The 20,538-nt window shown below is 37.0% G+C and overlaps 1 protein-coding gene across 1 annotated transcript in view; it reads left to right on the top strand.

Moving 5' to 3' along the window:
* The window catches only part of GTF2B (general transcription factor IIB), a 35,814-nt gene that overhangs the window by 6,953 nt on the left and 8,323 nt on the right, over positions 1 to 20,538 (top strand). The window lies entirely within an intron of this gene.

Here is a 20,538-nt window from a genome sequence, read left to right on the forward strand (position 1 = left end):
TAAAAGGCTTGAATTTGTCATTCATTCTTGTAGACTTAATTGCCATCAGTTCTATGAATTTTTGTGAGAAAAAGAAGCTAAATACTCTGACTTGCCCTGCAACACAATAATTTGGTAGCTTAGCAGTGGCAAAGTTTTCTTTTAGTTTTGAACTCAGGGCTAAGGTTGAAGTTTTTCTGAACCAGTACAGGCATACTTCATTTATTGTACTTTGCTTTATTTCTCACAGATAATTGCTTTTTTCCTTTCCTTACACAAATTGAGACCTTGTTGCACCCCTGTATTGAGCAAATCTTACCTTGTCATTTTTCTGCATGTGCTCACTTAACATTGTCATTTAATTATATATATTTTTAGACATTTTTATTTCACACTTAATAGTTGCACTATAGTATAGTATAAACATACACTACAGCATAGTGTAAATTTAACTTTTATATGCACTGGGAAACCAAATCATTTGTGTGACTCACATTATTATTATTTTGCTTTAATGTGGTGGGGAACCTAACTTGCAGTATCTCTGAGGTATGCCTATACTGCCTTTTAACAACTGCTATTGAACAGTGAGTGACTTTAGAAATTAGTTTGGGCTGTAGAGTTGCTAATATTTCTTAGTTCACCCTAGAATTGTTAGGAAAACTGTCTGACTTAATACTAGTAAAGTCAGTTTGACTATTAACAGTATTTGAATCATGATTAATGTCAAATTGCTTTTATACTTCCTTTGCTATCTAAAGTTAAAGCAAAAACCAAAATTTTCATTCCCACACAGATAAGCAGTGGGATATATTTTTCAAACTCAAAAGTATGTTTTCATTAGTGTTTTTCAGACCTGGATGCAAATGCAAAGGAAATTTTCATATTTCAAAATCTATTTAAATGTGCAATTAAGGAGCTTCTGCCTAACCTTCAGTTGGAAGTGATTAATCCACAATGTAATGACATGTTAAAAGGCAAATATCAGAAAAAGTAATAAAATTCTATAAATGCCTTCCAAGCAATGAATATGTTCAACTAAAATCATATGCTTATAGATTAATTTCAGTATTTGACAGTACTTATCTGTATGAAAAAGACATTTTTAAAAATGAAATATATAAAATTTAACAGCATTGACAGATGAATATTTATAATTAACTTCGATGATAGGCAACACTAACTTTGAACTCCAATTAAGTGAAATGTTATCTACCCAAAAGAGAATTCCATTCTTCTCAGTAATACATATAGAAGATAATAAATCATACTCAATTATTATATTTCATCAAAAAATTGGAGAATTTTTTCCTCTTTTTAAATAATATCCTTAATTTGATCTCGACTTGTGGAGTCTAAGATAGGTGCTTTTATGGCCCTTTGTAGAAAATGTTTACTGACCTCTAAGTTAAGTAACAGCTTTCTCATCCTTCTGAAGTATTAAAATCAAACATAATATCTGAGATTAAGACAGAGAAGGTTGAAGGTAATTTCTGCTTCTTCGGTCTCCTGACCTTTATAATCATTTGAAAAGAAGTGCAACAATATACAATTATATTTTCAGTCCTCCTGTCAGCTTCACTTCTACTTTAATCATCAGGACAATTGGGTAAGATTTATCAGCTAGAGTAGGAAGATACAATTCTCAAGACAGACTTTTTGTGGTTGGAATACATACTGTTTATTTGCATTTCCCTGCTGTGTCAAACCAAAGTTAATTTTCTTCTAGTTTTGTTTTATTCATTTATTAGTCTTGAACACTAGCATTAGTGCTACTTTTTTCTAACTGAAGCCACTGGGAAAAATTTTAAGGCCTGAAATTTTTAAAAATATAATCATTAAATTTTCTTTCTCTGATTCATAGAAATATCTTTTTGAGATGTTTGTTCTTCTGACATAAACAAAATGCAACAAATACTTGCTTTAAAATATACACAGCCTCATTCACAGTTATTTGTAGCTAAACGTGAACTATGATACACAAGTGAAGAACTGATTTAATGAACAAACACAGGCAGATAGGCAAGAGTCTGCCTAACAAAGTTATGTTCTAATTATGTTGAAAATAGATTAATTGACATGAAATTCCATGATTCTAAATTTAAGAAAAAGTAGCCATAAGTACATATATACTCATATTTGTCATATCAGTAATAAATTCATATTGTACCATGTATTTGATTAAATTTGCATCATATTGATCATATTGCTGGTTTAAAGTTAAGCATGGTGCTCTTTGTTGCTTTTTTTTTTTTTTTTTAAACATTTTCAAAGGACAGGTTTATTAGGCAAAGGACAAAGAAAAAGAGGCCCCTGCATAGCCATAGGCAGACAGTAGCTCTACTTCTGTTGCCATCTTAATTCATTTTCCCCTGTTAACGCTGTGGAGATGGGGAAGAAATTAAGCTGGGAAAATACTCTGCAAATCAGTAAGGACATAAGGACACATAAAATTGTGTCTTTTTCATAATTGAGATATTTTCGTAGAGATTTAAATCCAGACAGCATCATTGTGTTGCCTAATAAATGATCTTGGTGAAATTGGTTTGATTGTGTTTGCTATAAAATTTTACACTGGGCCTCCCCTGGTGGTGCAGGTAGTTGAGTGCAGCACAGTGAAGGTGTCCGCAGCCTCTGAAGTGCCGGTTCCATCCCCGCCGGCCGCGGAGCAACCCACACGGCACAGCAGACCTCTCCTGTCTTGCCCTCTACTCCCCTCAGCAGTGTATTTCAGTCAGTCTACCTGTTCTGTTACCTGCTCTGTCTCTGGTGAATCCTCTCACCCTCCCATGCATCTGGTCTATACCCCAGATCTTGTATAAATAAGTAAATCTTTAAAAAAAATAAAATTTTACACTGAAACTTTTTGGATTATCTCACATTTATTAAACAAGCATTTTGAATAGCCTTTGGTTTAAATAATCACTGGACAACTTTAGAAACTCAGTCTCTTAGAATTATTTTTAGACAATCTTGCATTCAGTTAATTTTTTTTTAAAGATTTATGCATACAAGAACTGGGTTACAGGCCAGTGGGTGAGAGGATTCACCAGAGACAGAGTGGGGAGCAGAACAGGCAGACTGACTGGAAACACTGCTGAGGGGAGCAGCGGGCGAGGCAGGAGAGGTCTGCTGAGCCATGTGGGTATCTCCCTGGCTGGCCTGGGATCAAACTCATGCTGCAGAGGCTGTGGGTAGCTTCATAGTGCTGTGCTTAACCCCTTGCCCCACCAGGGAGGTCCGCGTTCAGTTAATTTTTAATTTGTGCTCGAAACTTAGGACAGCCCACTGCTCTTTTAGTTTAAAACTCAAGACTAGATACCACTCAGCTGTCTTCTTCAGAGCCATATATTATCCCTTAACTGAGTCAGCAACTGGTACAGCCCATTAGCTATCACTTTTTTTAATGAAATCGTAATACAAACAGTATCTTACATGATAAAACTATGTTTTCTGTAATCACTGCTTTTCAATCCTTCCTTCATAGGTTCCTTGAGATACACTAATCTGTCTCAAGACCAGTGTCACATTTTAGGTTTTTCTTCAACCAATATCATATACTCAGTAACTAATTTCTGTTTTAGTTACATGACTAGCTACTACAAAACTCAATCACTTAACAGCCATTTTATTTTACTCATGATTTTCTGGGTAATTGGGCAAGTACTCATCTTGGCTGGTTTCTTTCCACGCGGCAGTGATTGTGCCTGGAGGATTCCTTCACCTGCCTTTCTGGTACGTCTTTGCACCTTGGCCTCCCCACATGGTCTCATCCTATAGGGTTTCTCTGTAGGTCTCAGCATAGCCACATTTTATGCATAGTGGTTGCTTTCCAAAATATCCCAAAAGCAAGTGTTTTAAGAGACAGAGTTTTAAAGCTGGACTTTGGGGTAAAGCTATGCTTTGAACAGAATCGCTTCTGTATTCTATTAGAGCACTCATAGCACCCACCTAGATTGGAAGGTGTGGAGAAATAGGGTACACCTCAATGTGAAACATGAGGTCATCTTATGGAAGAGAACTTGTAGTTGAGAGATATTGCTGCTGTCTTTGAAAAATAATAATACGAGATTAATGTCTACTTTTCTCCCAATATTTAAATGATTGTATAATATTTAGTCTCTTCTAATTCACATTGCTTATAATTTTATGTGATTATTTTTAATACTATTTAACATGTAATAGTTGTTTGACTTTCCTTTTTTATTTGAATTATAGGACTTTCATTTTGAACATCTGACATATGAAGTTTTAGGATATGTCCTTGGCTCTTTCATGTTATCAGTGATCCTTAAGATATTGGTAATAACCTTTTTTTTTTTTTTTTTTGGAATTACATTTTACAAATCCTAATAGTGAGTGTGTCACTTGAAAAGGTGAGCACTAGGTGGCAGTATAATCATATTTAGAGTATAAATTTGTTCATAAATGTGACCTTACGCACCACTTATACATGGTCAGCAAAGTATTAGGTTAGTAAGCTTCTGTAGTAGCTGTTAAAACATGAAATTGGTTATCATGACATAAATGAGGATTGCACGATGAAGAGTTATTTAGAACTAGTGGTATCATTTCTTTTTAAAGCCACTTTTTATAAAGAAAAATATCAGATGGCTTCACTTATAGCAGGAATATAGGGGAACCAAATAAGACATCAGTGTAAAAAAAATAGTAACAATACAAAACAGAACAAAACAAAAACAGGCAGTTATGAATCAGACATCCTGCAGGGGAGGAGGAGGGAGAGGGATCAGAGGGAGGGAGAGAGAAACACAAGGGACTGAGGTGATGGTGCACGGGTGCATTGGTGAAGGAAATTCTATGGGGACTACACCTGACGGGGAGTGGAAAAGCAGATATTGTTTAAAAATGAACAATGATGTAAAAAAAAATAAAATAAATAAAAAACCCCACTTTTTTCTGTAGCATTTAAAATGAAACTATTTAGTATTTAATATGAGGAAATGATGAGAAAATAGTTTGGCTTGCTTTGGAAGAGAAAAATGAGTCATTCTTAACCTCTCCCTCCTAAACTTATTCTGTGTATTTCTTATATCAGTGAATCTGATACATGCATGTATGAATGTGCTTTAATATAGGATATAATGTTTTAAAGCATTATACATCCGCTTCTGGAAATTCAAACTCAGGTCATATGTTGATAACATGTTAAGAAACTCAAGTCTATACTGTTCACTCCACAGTTACCACATTCTTTGAGATTGCCTGTAATTTCAGTTTTTTTATATTTTCCATGTCTCTGGACCTGGATTGCAGATTCTTGTAGGGCAGATAATTTTATGTGTGTGTGTATCTCACAGTATAATTAGGAAGGAGTCAGTGACCCTAGAGCCTAAGCTTAGTTCTACTAGTTAGTAAGCTGGGCAGGTATAGTTAAGTTACTTAAAATTCTCCAAGCTTAACTTTCTTCATCTCTGAAGTAAGTCTCTTCCCTCAAAGGGAAGGTACTGTTACAGGGCAGGGAGAGGGGCAGCCCAAACCCCACAAACCTGCCTATTCTATATAGGATTCTGTCATCTGCCACATTAACACAAAACAGGAGACTTTAATGGGAAGGAACTTTAATACAATTAGGAAACAATAAAGGAAGGGCAAAGAATATAGTTTCTAAATCAAACACCCAAAGTTACCCGTCCCTCCATCTAAATGGGATTGGCCCAGAGCAAGGCCCCAAAGCCTGCCAGAAGTCTAAAGTGTCTTCCAGTGGGGACCCACAGAAAAGGGTCAGACACAACCAGACAAGCCCGGAAGGAAAAGAGCAAAATCAAAATCAAGATAAAAGCCGCCATTGTCACCTCCCCTCGGGTCTCTCACCCACATCTGTGTCACCCAGTCCAAGACCAAAAGGCAAGCTCATTTTCTTCACATGTCTCTTGGCCCCATGTGCCTCCTCCAGGTCTCCTTCTGGATCTCCATCCTGCTTCTTTCCTTCCTCAGTCTCCTCTGCAGCCTCTTCTCTTCCTGCTCAGCTCCATCCTCCATTTGGGTGGGGCAGGGAACCTGGAACCTCCCTCTTTCCTGGGGACCACCCTGTTACAGTACCATTTATCTCAGAATTGTTAAGAATTAAATGAGATTATTTTAGTATGAGATTTCAGTGGTGCATATTTGGGGATACAAGTACTCTTTTTCCTTAACTTTGTAGAAAAAGGGTGATTGTAAGTCCGAGAGGCCATTATTCATAGCAAGTCAGTTGCAGTATGTGTTTGAGTGATTGTTATCTGTCTGGGATATTTAATGCTTTATTTTTAAATTTTAAAAACTGTTGTTTTATCACCTTTAAATTTGCATTACCAGCATTTCCTAAAAGGAAGAAAATTAGGTTTAGTGTCAGTATGGTCAAGCTGTATTTCCAAATTAAGGAATAGTTGTATTCACTTTAAAATTGTTTTGACGTCTTGTAAGCATTCAGTTATAGCATCTTTGCTTAATTTAGATGCTACTTTCTCTTAAGCATGAGAAAATTACTAAATTTACTCCATTAACACAACTATTCATTGAGAGATTTTTTTTTTCATATTTAATAGAAAGGGAAACTGAGGCTCTGTATGCTTTGGTGATCAACTGAAGATTCCATGTGTGATAAGCAACAAGAGCCATTTAAATACAGAGCTTAGGACTTAAAAAAGCCTTTGGCCTTTCTACTACATATTTCTATTAAACACAGTGCTCACCAGGGAGAGTAATATAGAAAGATGAAATACAAAGGAAGGAAATGGTGACTTCCTGGGGAAATTAGTGTTGAAATTTACATTGAAACATAATAATCTTTAAGAATAGGTAAGAGTTCATGGAAGGAAAGTCATTTGGGTTGAGGGAAAAAGAAACATGTGCCATAGGACTGAAATCAGTATTTGAATGACTAAATTTATTGTGACTAAAGTTACAGTAAACCTTCCACCAGAGTGTTTCATCTTTTACTGTCCCTGACCAGCATAGTGTTGAGTGGATACATATAGTAAAAAGGCCAAAGCAACTCCTTATCTGAAATGACTGATAATGCTTCAGACCTGCTTTTATTTGAGGAAAAGCAAGATATATTCAGAAAATCAGGGCTGAAATGTGTGATGCATTTTCTTTTACAGTTTGCCAAATGGTAATTACACTGTCTGTTTGTGCAGGGCTTTTGTTTGTTTTCAATATCTAAACATCATGGACTTCTGTGGACTGGTCTGGGAAATTAACTATGACATGGCTGGTTTCCAGGGGATAATTCAGATTCTTAATCAGTTTACGTTATGGGGACAGAAACTGTGATTTAGATACCAGCTATATTATTAATAGTATTTCATTATAAACTATCTCTTGATCAAAATTTTCTTTACAGTTGTCTTTAAATCAAGACTTCTTGTCAGAGGAAGTGTAGTAATGCTGGACTAAAAACCAGGATTTTCTTGAAATATGACAAGAAAGGAATAGTTGAAAGGGTTCAGTGACCAAGGAAAGTGGGAGCTGAAATAAATTACCTTTTCAGAATGATATTTAACAAATATAGTGTGTTGGCTTTAAAAGGTTTCCTAGGCACCTTGATTTTTAAAATTTATTTAGAAATAATGTTTAAGGCTTAGGGGTTGTCCAATTTAAATAATACATTTTGATTATTGTTCTTTTAGACTTATCAGCACATTTTGAAAATTTTTGTTACTTTAAATGATTTTTTTTAAAGATTTATTTTTATACAAGAACTGGGGTATAGGTCAGAGGCGCGGAAGGTTGAGAGGATTCACTAGAGACACAGTGTGGAGCAGAACAGGCAGACGGACCGAAATACACTGCTGAGGGGAGAATCGGGTGAGACAGGAGAGATCTGCTGCGCCATGTGGGTATCTCCCTGGCTGGCCCGGAATCGAACCTGTGCTGCAGAGGCTGAGGACAGCTTCACAGCAATGCGCTCAACCCACTGTGCCACTGGGGAGGCCCTTAAATGATTTTTGATAAATCTAGCTTTTGAAAACAAGTAATTTGAATACTCTGTGCTAAGACTTACTTCTGAATTCTCTACTACAGATTGTATGCCAAAATGTTTAAGTAAGGTCAATTTTCAGGAAGATGGCAGAATGAATTGAAATTCTGAGCAGTCCCTCTTCATATTCCCTTTTTTAAAATTGCTTTATCAGATAGAAAAAGACAAGCACTTTATGATTCCATTCATATGTGGAAAATGAACTAAATAAAACAAAAACTTCTAGACAATAAAGCACAATAAGTGGTTACAGAAGGCAGGAGGTGGGGTGTGGGTAAATTGGGTAATAGGGGTCAATTGTATGGTAAAGGATAGAATTGGCCTTTTATTAGTTAAACTTGGTATGTATAGTATGTATACATGTTGATTTATAACTGCACACCTGAAACTTATTATAATGCAATGTTGCTTGAATAAAAATATTTTTTAAAAGTGGAAAGTTTAATTAATTTACAATAAAACTTTCTGTTACTAGGTCAGGCTAAAGAAGCAGGCTCTCCAGTCAATAGTGGCTTCCTGTCTGCTATTGGTATATTGCAGTTTTCTCCTGCACTGTTAAGGTTGCTACCTTAAGTCATTCTGGTTTTAATATTGTACAACAAAATTCCTGTGGTTGGATATGTAGTTTATAGCTTGCATGGTAAGGAGGTTAAATGTGTCTTTGAGCACTATTTCCTTTAGAATATAAAGCAAAGTACCTTGATTCTATTGTACATGCTTTCTCATCTTTATTCTCTCCCTACCCATTATTTTTTGTAGCACAGGCTGCTGGTTGTTTCCTGTATCTATTCCCCTATTCTTTCTGGCTATGTGGCAGCTCATCTACACTATTTCCAAGATTTCCTTGTAGTTAGGAAAATAAGTTCTTTACTAGTGAGTTTAAGTAGAAAAGATGTGTGCAAATCTAGACTAGCACTAAGGGGTGTGCCCTCCTTATGCCCCTACAATGTAGATAAGGTGGAAGGAACTACCACTAGCCACTATGCTACAGTATGCAAACCTTGGTGTACACGGCTTATCCAAAAATAGGAGCCTTGCACCAAGCAAATCCAGGAGTATTAACTGGGCTGTTTAATGTGAGAAAGTTCTTAAATTGTTTAATATATGTTACAGACCTCTCCATGTATCTATCTTAGTATACTTAAGATTCATACTGGGATTTAATCTTTTTTGGGTCATCTAATTTCTGCTATGGGCTGTGCTTAGTACCCAGGGAGACTGAGAGTACTGATGGCATGTGTTTGAAAGTTTTCCAACATCACTGCTAACAATTGGACTTGGATTAACAATTCTTTATTATAGGATGAATAAGCATAAACATTAGCATGAGTTTTGTGAATACAAACTACAGTGAAGAGGATCATGATCCTATGGACTTAACAGAAAATTCTACCCCTAATTAGAGGGAAGTTACAGCAAATACCTGATTTTGTGATCACTGAAATAAAACTTCAACATTTCTGTTAATTGTGGTCTGAAAGAAATAAGACTGCACAAGGAGACACAGTAAAAAGGGGCTTTTTAAAAAATAATTAAGTTTTGAGAATTATTATATATCCAGATACAAGGGCTCTTTTCAGATACGTTTGCAAATGTTTCCTCCTAGTATGTGGCTTATTTTCCATTCTCTTAACAGTGTGTTTGTTATTTGTTTAGTTGAGGTAACATTGGTTTGCATCATGTTTAGAAGTATAGTCTTTCCCTCTTCACGTGTTAATAACTGTTTTAGGTGGCAATTAGCAGACTTATTAACATTTTAGAAAATTGAATCAGTAAAGCAGAGGACAAATTCAGATAGAAAGAGTGAACAGGAAAATAGTAAAGATGGCACAAACCATCAAGTATGGCTTGAAGATCAAGGAGAATATGATAAGGTATTAAGGTATAATACAAGAAAACTTGACATTCCTAGCAGAAAACCTGCAGATTACAAATCAAGAATCCCACACCCCTCACTAGGCAATGCATCCTTTTAACACTGAAAACATTTCATTAATAATTACTCTGAAGCAATAGACCAGTAAAAATGTTACTTTGAGAGGATATAAAATTTTTGATAAATCCATGATAATACCAAAATACAAAGAAGTTAACTCTGATTGCTTTGTCCTGTGAACACAAAATGAAAGTTACAAAACAATCTTATTATGGCTTTATACGTAAATCCTCCAAAATATAGTGCTGAATTCTGTTTACTGATTGTCATGTGGAACAGTATTGACAACTATTTACTGATTTCTCCTTTTGGCTCTGTTACAGCTGTATTTCCCTTTGAAAGTACATCATCCCTTGACTGGCACTGGCTAGTGGTCTGAGCGGAAGTGTTAGAAACCATCAAATCAGTGTGTAATTCACCATATGCCTTTCACCCTATCATGGTGACTGGGTGCATGTTTCAAGTGGTAGGGATTCCATCCTCTTGAAAAAGGACGGCATAGCAAATAGCCATACTACCCTTCTAGAGACATGTACTATAAGAAATAAATGGATTTTCACTGTGGAACTTCTGAGATGATTTAGTAACCTAGCTTAATTTCATTGATCAGAACACAAATATTTGAAGAATAACCCAGCAACTGTGGTAAACCTTCATAATGTAAAGAGATAGTATGTAAGAAATACCATGATCTGCTGAGATGATCACCATTTAATAAATTTAACTTATTCCTAATATAAGATACCATGAATTAGGGTAGGATAATCCTATTGTGGAAGATTATTTTGGCTTACTTTATGCATAATATATTGGGGACATTTCTGCTTTATATCAATGGTATTGTTTTGAAAGTTCTGACAAGTGCTTTAGATATTAAATAGAAATGGGAGTTAAGCATTGGAAAGGGAATAGTTCTTTGCTGCTGATGGGGTTATATATCTAGAATATTAAGATCAAATTTTAAAAATTAATAGTCTATTAAAAGTGGCTGAATATAAGCACATAAAATATTATAGCAATTACTAGTTAGAAAATGAGATTTTTACCAGTAAAAAAAAATTAGGTCTAGTTTCAAATGTGACATACGTGTACTTAATCTGAAAGAAGACCTTCAGAAAGAGTGTATCCCTTGTCCAAGAAAATTTATAAAAATAATGTGTGGTTTTGGTACAGCTTAATTCAAGAGCAACAGTATTTTGATGAGTGAATTTTAATTATTAATTTTTGGAGGTGTAATCGCGTATAATAAATTGCACAGATTCCAAATGTATGGTTAGAATTTGACTGTATTTACTCATGTAACCAATGGTTTAATCAAGATATTCGAACCATTGCTGTGACTTCAGAAGTCCTCTCATGTCTTTCTAGTCATGATTCTAGAAATCATGACTTCTACCCTGATTCCCACCCAGCAGTAACCACTGCACTGATGTCTGTCCTTATTTTGCCAGTTTTTGAACTACCTATAAAATGGAAGTTTCTTTTAATGACTTTTTTTTGGGACTAGAAATGTTTTTGAAATGTTATGTTTTGTTATTGCATGTTTGAGTGGTTTACTGAGAGGTGTTCCTTAGCTTGGGTCTTTGGGGTTGTTTCTAGTTTTTAGCTATCATGAATAACATTCCCATGAACATTCTCATATGAGACATTTGTAGGTAAATACTTTAGAATCAAGTTTTTCCAAGTTTTAAAGGAAATGCCATAGATGAACCATTTTAAACTGGTGTGAATAATTTTGGCATTTATTCTCAATTTCTTCTTGAAAAATAGAATTGAAATCATTCATTTTAGAATATGGTAAAATATCTTTTTATATTATTTAGACATTACACATAGACTGAGAACTGTAACAATGTATGTAATACATAAATATTGGGTATGTTTGGGTAGAGTGCTTGATTCTGCGGAGTAGTAGAGATTAAACTATAGGTGGAGGAGGGAGAAGGGAGTATGTATTTACATATATAATCAAAGTGCTGTTCTTTTGGCTGTGAAAAATATTTATATATGGATTTCTGAATAAGAAAGCAACTGGTAAAAGTTGGCATGTTTCTATATCTAGCACATTGAAGGATAAATGTGCATGTGTGGGCACACTATTAGCAGACTTCTTCCTTGTCAAAGGTGCTGATGTCCTAACATTGTGCTGCCTTGTACACTTACTCTTGACAAGACTGTATTTCCTTCCAGAATGACTTAAAATACTATCTCACTTAGGTTTTCTTCAAATTAAAGTCCTTCATATAGTCTTAGTTTTTGAGTTATCTACCCTATTTCTTGTTTCTCGTGTGCTTTATCTGTCAGTATAGCTATAGTTTGATTTTTTTTTTAATAAATGCTGTGTTTTGAATAGTAAAATATGAGAGGAAATGGCTTTTAGCACAAACCACAGATTGTTGAATGAGTCATGTAGATTCATCCCTATGTATGTGGAAAAATTACATCACTACCCACTTCTGGTTTTTCTGTTTATACTATGCTGGGCCAACTTTTTTTTTTTCTAATCTGGTCCGAATTTTTTAAGGCTGTGTAAAGTAAGCAGTAAAAGAAACTCATGGCAAGTTACTTTGGAACCAAAAGGAAAATGCTATGAATTGAAGCATCTTGGCTAATACTTTAGATTTCTAGAGAGACTTTAAAATATGTCAGCATACCTACTCACTTGTCTTTTTCATTTACATTCTTCTCTTAATATTGTCATTGTGTTATTAAAACATTAAAGGTTAATGATATTTTTATTTTTTTAACCTGAAACTTGCCAAGTAACTATTTTTGAAGGCCATAGTTTTTCCTTTTTGTACGTTTATGTTTTTACTTTTGCTGACTAGTAAAGTTAGTTTCACTTTTATCTCTGAAAACATCAAGCGCGTGGGGACATCACCGTGTCACTTTAACCAGAATGTGCTATTTATTTAAAGAGGCTGAATTTTGTCTAAAAACTTAACCCCTAGGCCACCAGGAGGCCCTGGACTTTAAGTCTTGTAGTAAGGCATCAATACATAATAGATTCTATGTTACTTTCAGTTGAGTTTTTAAAATCTTAATTTATAGAATTAGAATTTCTTCCTAATTTTAGTGATGTTATTTATGAGGAGGAAGCAGAGAAATCCATTGTGACAGCCTCATCCAGTTAACCTCCATATTATGAAGTATCTTTTCAGCCTGTAATATTCTCTTGTAACTGACCTCCCTGCTTCCACGTACCTTAGCTGTGCCCATTGGGTACAGGTATGGGAATAAGGCACATAGCTCCAATCTCAGTCCTTTGGGATGGGGCACTCAATAATCCAAGTTATACCTGGTTACTCCCAAGTGATTTGACTATTCAAAGAAAAATGAAATCAGCAGGGATTGATTCCTGCTAATTCCGGCTGTGGGTTTCCTGCTTTCTTAACTAGAACACTTAAGATTAGCTTATGGTCATTAAACTCTGTTTATGAGCATTTTAATTTATGCGCTGTATAAAAAGTAGTGCACAAGATTTAATACAATCTTCATTGAGTTCTTTACCTATCTCCCTTGCTGCCCTACTGACTAAATAATCTGTAGCAGAGCACTTGCCTAATATGGAGATTAATGTTTTACAACCGGTGATTTGCCTTCTTCCTCTCTTTCCCCCCAAAAGCAAAGGGAGGAAATGCCAGAGTATCTGCCATCTTTAAGTTTTCATTATCATAGCAGTAAATAATGACTATCAAGGACCTACTTTGAACTCCTTTGAAGGCCTTTTTTAAGGACTTTACCTACACTGTACCTATGTTAACTTTTTTAATCTCTATACTTTTTAAAATATGAGATTATTGGTAAAAAAAGAAAGCTGAGGAAGTGAAATACACAGAAATTAAGTAATTTTTTCCCCCCACAGCTAAGTGGCAAGTGATAGAGTCTACACACTTAACCTGTTACATCAGTTCACTGTCAGGGCCATAAATATCTTTTAACTGGTGAGGTAACTGATTTTTGCCATTCTTTTCTCCTTGCTGATTGTTGTGTATAGGCAAAGATAGAAAATAGTCTGGTTTCTGCTGTCATCTTTATTATACTTTGGTGGGAAGGCACATAGTTTATAGATGCAGTGTAGACAGACCCTTCAATCCAATGTGCATTTCTAGCTGTGTGATTTTAGGCAAATTAAGACTATTTGTAAATTGGCAATAAAAGTGGTACCAGCCTTTATAAAGTTGTGAAGATTAGAGTACATTTACTGAAGGGCACAGTGATTCATATATGCAAGTATTCAGTGTTAACTCTTGTCTATTACCAGCCATTGAACATTCTTCCAAAGCATAATCAAAGTCAGTCTGCTCATACGTGGTTTCTTGGCATGACATACTTAGTCACTGCTTCTGTATCAAAAAGAGTAGAAGAGGGGCGGAGCAACATGGCGGCGAGGAGACACTGCGAGTAAGATCTCCCATTAAAAAAAGTGAATAGGGAGGAAAAGCGGCAGGTCCCAGTGAGAACTGGGACACGGAAGATAAACGGGTGACGCCAGCAAACTACCCGAAGAAGAAAGTGGCCATAAAAGAGGACTAGAAGGGAGGGAAGCACAGAACCCTGCTCCCCTCCCCCGCCCACAGAGGCGGCACTCTCTGACCGGCAGAGAGGAGGAAACAACAAACCAAAACGGCCCACAAGAACAAACGACGCAGCAAGCGGGACTGTGAGTAGGAAGGAACTATTGCAGCCACCACACCCCGTGAACGGGAGCTGAGGCGAACCCTGCAGGATCCGCCACGGCTGTGAGCGAACGGCTCCGGGCGCCATTAGAGAAGAACAAAGACCCCAGGAGACGCGCACACAGCCCGGGTTGCCGGTAAGCTTGCGCGGAAAAGTGGCGCGCTCGGCGCGCTTGAAAAGCAAGTGCAGACCGGGATCGCAGCTGCCCAGGTCCCAGCGCCTGCGACCTAGGCTTTTGGGGAGACAACCTAGGCTTGCGGGGAGACGCGCGGAGGTCCTCACTGACGTGAAGGTCCCTCCCTGAGTGAGCAGGAACCAGGCGCCCAGGCACGGGAGCGGTGCAAAAGGCGCCATTCCCGCGCCACTGAACTGGGCTACAGCCCGCGTCCTGGAACTGAGGGCTTTGAACTGAGACCCGGGGCACGAAAATTCGGGCCGTGGGTTCTCCACGACGGTGGGGCACAAGGCAGACACAGCACCCCAAAGCTGTTGAGGTGTACCCTACCATTCCCGCTCTGTTCTCTGTCCCACGGGGTGGGGGGAGGCGAAAAACAGCCCCCCAAGGACAATAGGAGAGATCTCTGGCGCCACCTAGCGACCAGGAAAAAAAAAAGTCACTAACACCCTATAAAACAGGACATTTCTTAAGACTGCTTGAAAAGGGCAGAAGGTTTCTGGAGGACCCAGTGGCCAGCCGGGAAGTTATTCCACGCCAGGCCCCTTCCGACCAGCAGTCTGAGCCCACAGAGGGAGCAGGCACCCACGTCCGGGGCAGACCGGGTGCGCAGAAGAGTGTGCCTGAAACCGGAGGCGCAGGGACTGCATCCCGCTTCGCCATTTGAGAACAGGGACATTTCTTCAGTAAAAACTGCCTAAAACCAGCAGAAAGCTCCCCCAGAAGACAGAGATGGCTCCTGGAAGAGCCAGAGGGGAGCGGAGAAGTTCACCCAAGATGTCAGTCAGTCCGAGCAACACAGTGTCCCAACGCATACGACAAATTAGAAAACAGACAGTAGGGAGTAGAAGAACCACACGCAACCTAACAACTCCTCAGGAAAGAAGCACACCACAAAAAGAAAACCACTCCCCAGATTGCAACGACAGCAACTTGGAAGAACTTCTGAGCCTTCCAGAAAGAGAATTTAAAATTGCCATGATTAAAAAAGTGATAGATCAGAAGAAGGAAATTGAGTCCCTAAAGAGGGAAGTAAGAGAAATGCAGGAGATCAAAGAATTAATGGAGGAACTAAAGAACTCTGGGAAAAGCAATGAAAGCAGAATAGATGAAATGGAAGAACGAATAAGTAATCTTGAAGACACAGAAATAAAAAGAACCAAAACAGAAAAGGAAAGAGAAGTATGAAGGAAAAAGAATGAAGAAAGACTTCGGGAACTATCTGACTCCATGAGGAAAGGAAATATAAGAGTTATAGGAATTCCAGAAGGAGAGGAGAGAGATGTAGGAACAGAGAAAATATTCATGGATATAATTGAAGAGAACTTCCCAAATGAGAAGAAGGAGCTGAAAATTGATATACAAGAAGCAAGAAGAACACCAAACTTCCACGACGAAAGGAAAAACACAGCAAGACACATAATAGTAAAGCTCCCAAGAATCCAGGACAAGGAAAAAATAATGAAGCTGACAAGAGGGAAGAAACAGATAACATTCAAAGGAAAACCAATCAGGCTGACATCAGACTTCTCTGAAGAAACACTACGGGCAAGGAGAGAGTGGAGGGACATAGTCAACAGACTCCAAGAAAACAGATGCCAACCAAGAATACTCTATCCCGCAAAGCTCTCTTTCCTCCATGAAGAAAGAATATGGACCTTCCCAGACAAAGAGAAACTCCGGAATTTCATTGCGACTAAACCCCCACTCCAAAAAATACTACAAGGAATCCTAAAGCCAGAACCTCAGAGGGACGAATAACAACGAAAGAAGACCAAAAAAAAAAAAAAAAGTTATTAAAAGAATAAATAAATAAAATCAAAGGAAAGACAAACATAATGGCAAATACAGATGCTAACATATCAATATTAACTCTAAATGTAAATGGACTAAACTCTTCAATAAAAAGACACAGAGTTGCAGCCTGGATTAAGAAACAAAACCCAACCTTTTGCTGTCTCCAGGAAACACATTTAGCTACAAAAGATAAAAATAGGCTCAAAGTCAAAGGATGGAAAACAATCCTACAAGCAAATGGGCCAAAAAAGAAAGCAGGAACAGCTATACTTATATCAGATAAAACAGACTTCAAACTCAAAAAAATAAAAAGAGACCCCAATGGTCACTACATTATGATTAAGGGGACAATACTTCAAGAAGAAATAACACTCATTAACATATACTCACCAAACGAAAGAGCACCAAAATATATCAGACAACTGTTGTCCTCTCTGAAAACAGACATCAGAGAAAACACATATGTAGTGGGAGACTTCAACACACCACTATCAACAATGGATAGATCAACAAGACAAAAAATAAGTAAAGAAACTAAAGCTCTAAATAAGGACCTAGAGCATTTGGGCTTAACAGACATCTATAGAACACTAAACCCAAAAAAAACGGAGTACACATTTTTCTCAAGCGCACACGGATCATTCTCCAGGATCGATCACATACTGGGGCACAAGACAAACATCAACAAATACACCAAGATTGAAATCATACCAACCATCTTTTCTGACCACGAAGGCATCAAACTAGAAATAAATCATAAAAAGAAGGCAAGGAACTATCCTACCTCATGGAGATTAAAAGCCACACTACTGGAAGACCACTGGACTAACGAGGAGATCAAAGAAGAAATTAAAAAATTCTTTGAATTGAATGACAAGGAGGACACCAATATCCTAAATGTATGGGATGCAGCAAAAGCAGTAATAAGAGGAAAATATATAGCAATAGAAGCTCACATCAAAAAACAAGAAAGAACTCAAAGAAACAACCTAATCTCGAAGCTCAAAGATCTAGAAAAAGAACAACAAAAAACCCAGAACCAGTAGAAGAAAAGAAATAATAAAAACCAAAGCAGAAATAAATGAAATTGAAACTAAAAAAACAATCCAAAAGATCAATGAAACCAAGAGCTGGTTCTTTGAAAAAATCAATAAAATAGACAAACCCCTAGCCAGGCTCACAAAGGAAAAAAGGGAGAAAGCACAAATACACAGAATCATAAATGAAAGAGGAGAAATCACAACGGACACAGCAGAAATCAAAAGAATAATCAGTAACTACTATGAACAGTTATATGGAAACAAGTTCAACAATCTAGAGGAGATGGACAAATTCCTACAACTCTACAATCACCCAAAGCTAGATAAAGAAGAAATAGAACACCTAAACAGACCAATTACAAGCAGCGAAATTGAAATGGTAATTAAAAACCTCCCCAAAAACAAAAGCCCAGGACCTGATGGATTTACAAATGAATTCTACCAAACATTCAGAGACGAATTAGTGCCTATCCTTCACAAACTCTTCCAAAAAATTGAGAAGGAAGGGACAATACCAAACACGTTCTATGAAGCCAATATTACACTAATACCAAAACCGAATAAGGACAACACAAAAAAGGAAAACTATAGGCCAATCTCCCTAATGAACACTGATGCAAAAATCCTCAATAAAATTTTAGCTATCAGAATCCAACAATGTATCCATAAGATAATTCACCACGACCAAGTTGGATTCATTCCAGGGGCACAAGGATGGTTTAACATCCGAAAATCAATCAACGTTATCCAACACATCAACAAAAAGAAATATAAAAACCATATGATAATATCAATAGATGCTGAGAAAGCTTTCGACAAAGTGCAACACCCATTCATGATAAAAGCCCTTGAAATTCTTGGGATACAAGGAACATACCTCAACATCATAAAGGCCATCTATGACAAGCCAACAGCCAGTATCATTCTCAATGGTGAAAAGCTGAAAGCAATTCCATTAAGATCTGGAACAAGACAAGGATGTCCACTCTCACCACTGCTTTTCAATATAATACTGGAAGTCCTAGCCAGAGCAATAAGACAAGAGAAAGACATCCAAGGAATCCAAATAGGAAAAGAAGAAGTCAAACTATCACTATTTGCAGATGATATGATAATATACATAGAGAACCCCAAAATCTCCACAGAAAAACTAATTCAACTCATCAATCAATTCAGTAAAGTGGCAGGATACAAAATCAACACGCAAAAGTCAGTAGCCTTCCTATACACAAACAATAAATCTGAAGAAGAAGAAATCAAAAAAACCACCCCTTTTATTATCGAAACAAAAAAAATCAAATATTTGGGAATAAATCTAACAAAAGAGGTAAAGGACCTATACAAAGAAAACTATAAAACACTGTTAAAAGAAATAGAAGAAGACACAAAGAAATGGAAAGACATCCCCTGCTCATGGATTGGAAGAATAAACATTATTAAAATGGCCATCCTACCAAAAGCAATATACAGATTCAATGCTATTCCAATCAAAATCTCAATGGCATTCTTCAAAGAAATAGAACAATTATTGATGAAATTCATATGGAATCACCAAAAACCCCGAATAGCCAAAGCTCTACTGAAAAAAAAAGAAGGAAATGGAGGCATCACACTCCCAGACTTCAAACTATACTACAAAGCCATAATCATCAAAACTGCATGGTATTGGAACAAGAACAGACATACAGACCAATGGAATCGAATAGAAAATCCAGAAATAAACCCACAGATTTATGGTCAACTAATCTTTGACAAAGGAGCAAAGACTATGCATTGGAGCAAAGAAAGTTTGTTCAATAAATGGTGCTGGGAAAACTGGGTCGCTACATGCAAAAGAATGAAGCTTGACCACTACCTCACACCATACACAAAAATCAACTCAAAATGGATTAAAGAACTAGACATAAGACCTGAAACCATAAAATACATAGAAGGAAATATAGGCGAAACACTACGGGATTTGCACATCAAAGACATCTTTACAGACACATCACCCAAAGCAGTGATAGTGAAGAGAAAGATAAATAGCTGGGACTACATCAAATTAAAGAGCTTCTGCACAGCAAAAGAGACAATAACAAAAACAAAGCGAAACCCCACCAACTGGGAGAACATTTTTGCACCCAACACTAATGATAAAGGACTGATCACAAAAATCTGCAAAGAGCTGATGAGACTCAGCAACAACAAAGAAAATAATCCAGTCAAAAAATGGGCAGAAGAGCTAAAAAGAAACTTCTCTGAAGAGGAAATGCAAATGGCCAACAGACATATGAAAAAATGTTCAACATCACTTGTAATCAGGGAAATGCAAATCAAAACTACCATGAGATACCATCTCACACCAGTGAGAATGGCACATATTAAAAAAACTAGCAACAACAAATGTTGGCGAGGATGTGGAGAAAAAGGAACTCTTGTGCACTGTTGGTGGGAGTGCAAACTGGTCCAACCACTATGGAGAGCTGTGTGGAGATTTCTGGACCTACTAAACATAGAGCTTCCATATGATCCAGCAATTCCACTCCTAGGTATTTACCCAAAGGACACAGAAACATCAATTCCAAAGAGCACCTGCACTCCTATGTTTATAGCAGCACTGTTTACAATAGCTAAGCTTTGGAAACAACCCAAATGCCCAAAAATAGATGACTGGATCAAGAAGATGTGGTACATATATACCATGGAATATTACTCAGCATTCAAAAAAGATAAACACATGCAATTTGCAGCAACATGGATGGCACTGGAAGGGATCATGCTCAGCGAAATAAGCCAAAAAGAAAAAGAAAAATACCGGATGGTCTCACTCATAGCAGGAATCTAGAAAACTTAAATAAGGGACCAGGAAAATGAATATAAGAAAGTGAAAATCAAAATCAACAAAAAACTATGAACCAGAGACACTTTTTGGGGGTGGGGGGCGGGAGGGAAGGATTGGGGTCAG

Source organism: Talpa occidentalis, unplaced genomic scaffold (assembly GCF_014898055.3).
Source record: "Talpa occidentalis isolate TD23 unplaced genomic scaffold, MPIMG_talOcc4v2.1 talOcc4.9, whole genome shotgun sequence".
In the NCBI taxonomy this organism is placed as follows: Eukaryota; Metazoa; Chordata; class Mammalia; order Eulipotyphla; family Talpidae; genus Talpa; species Talpa occidentalis.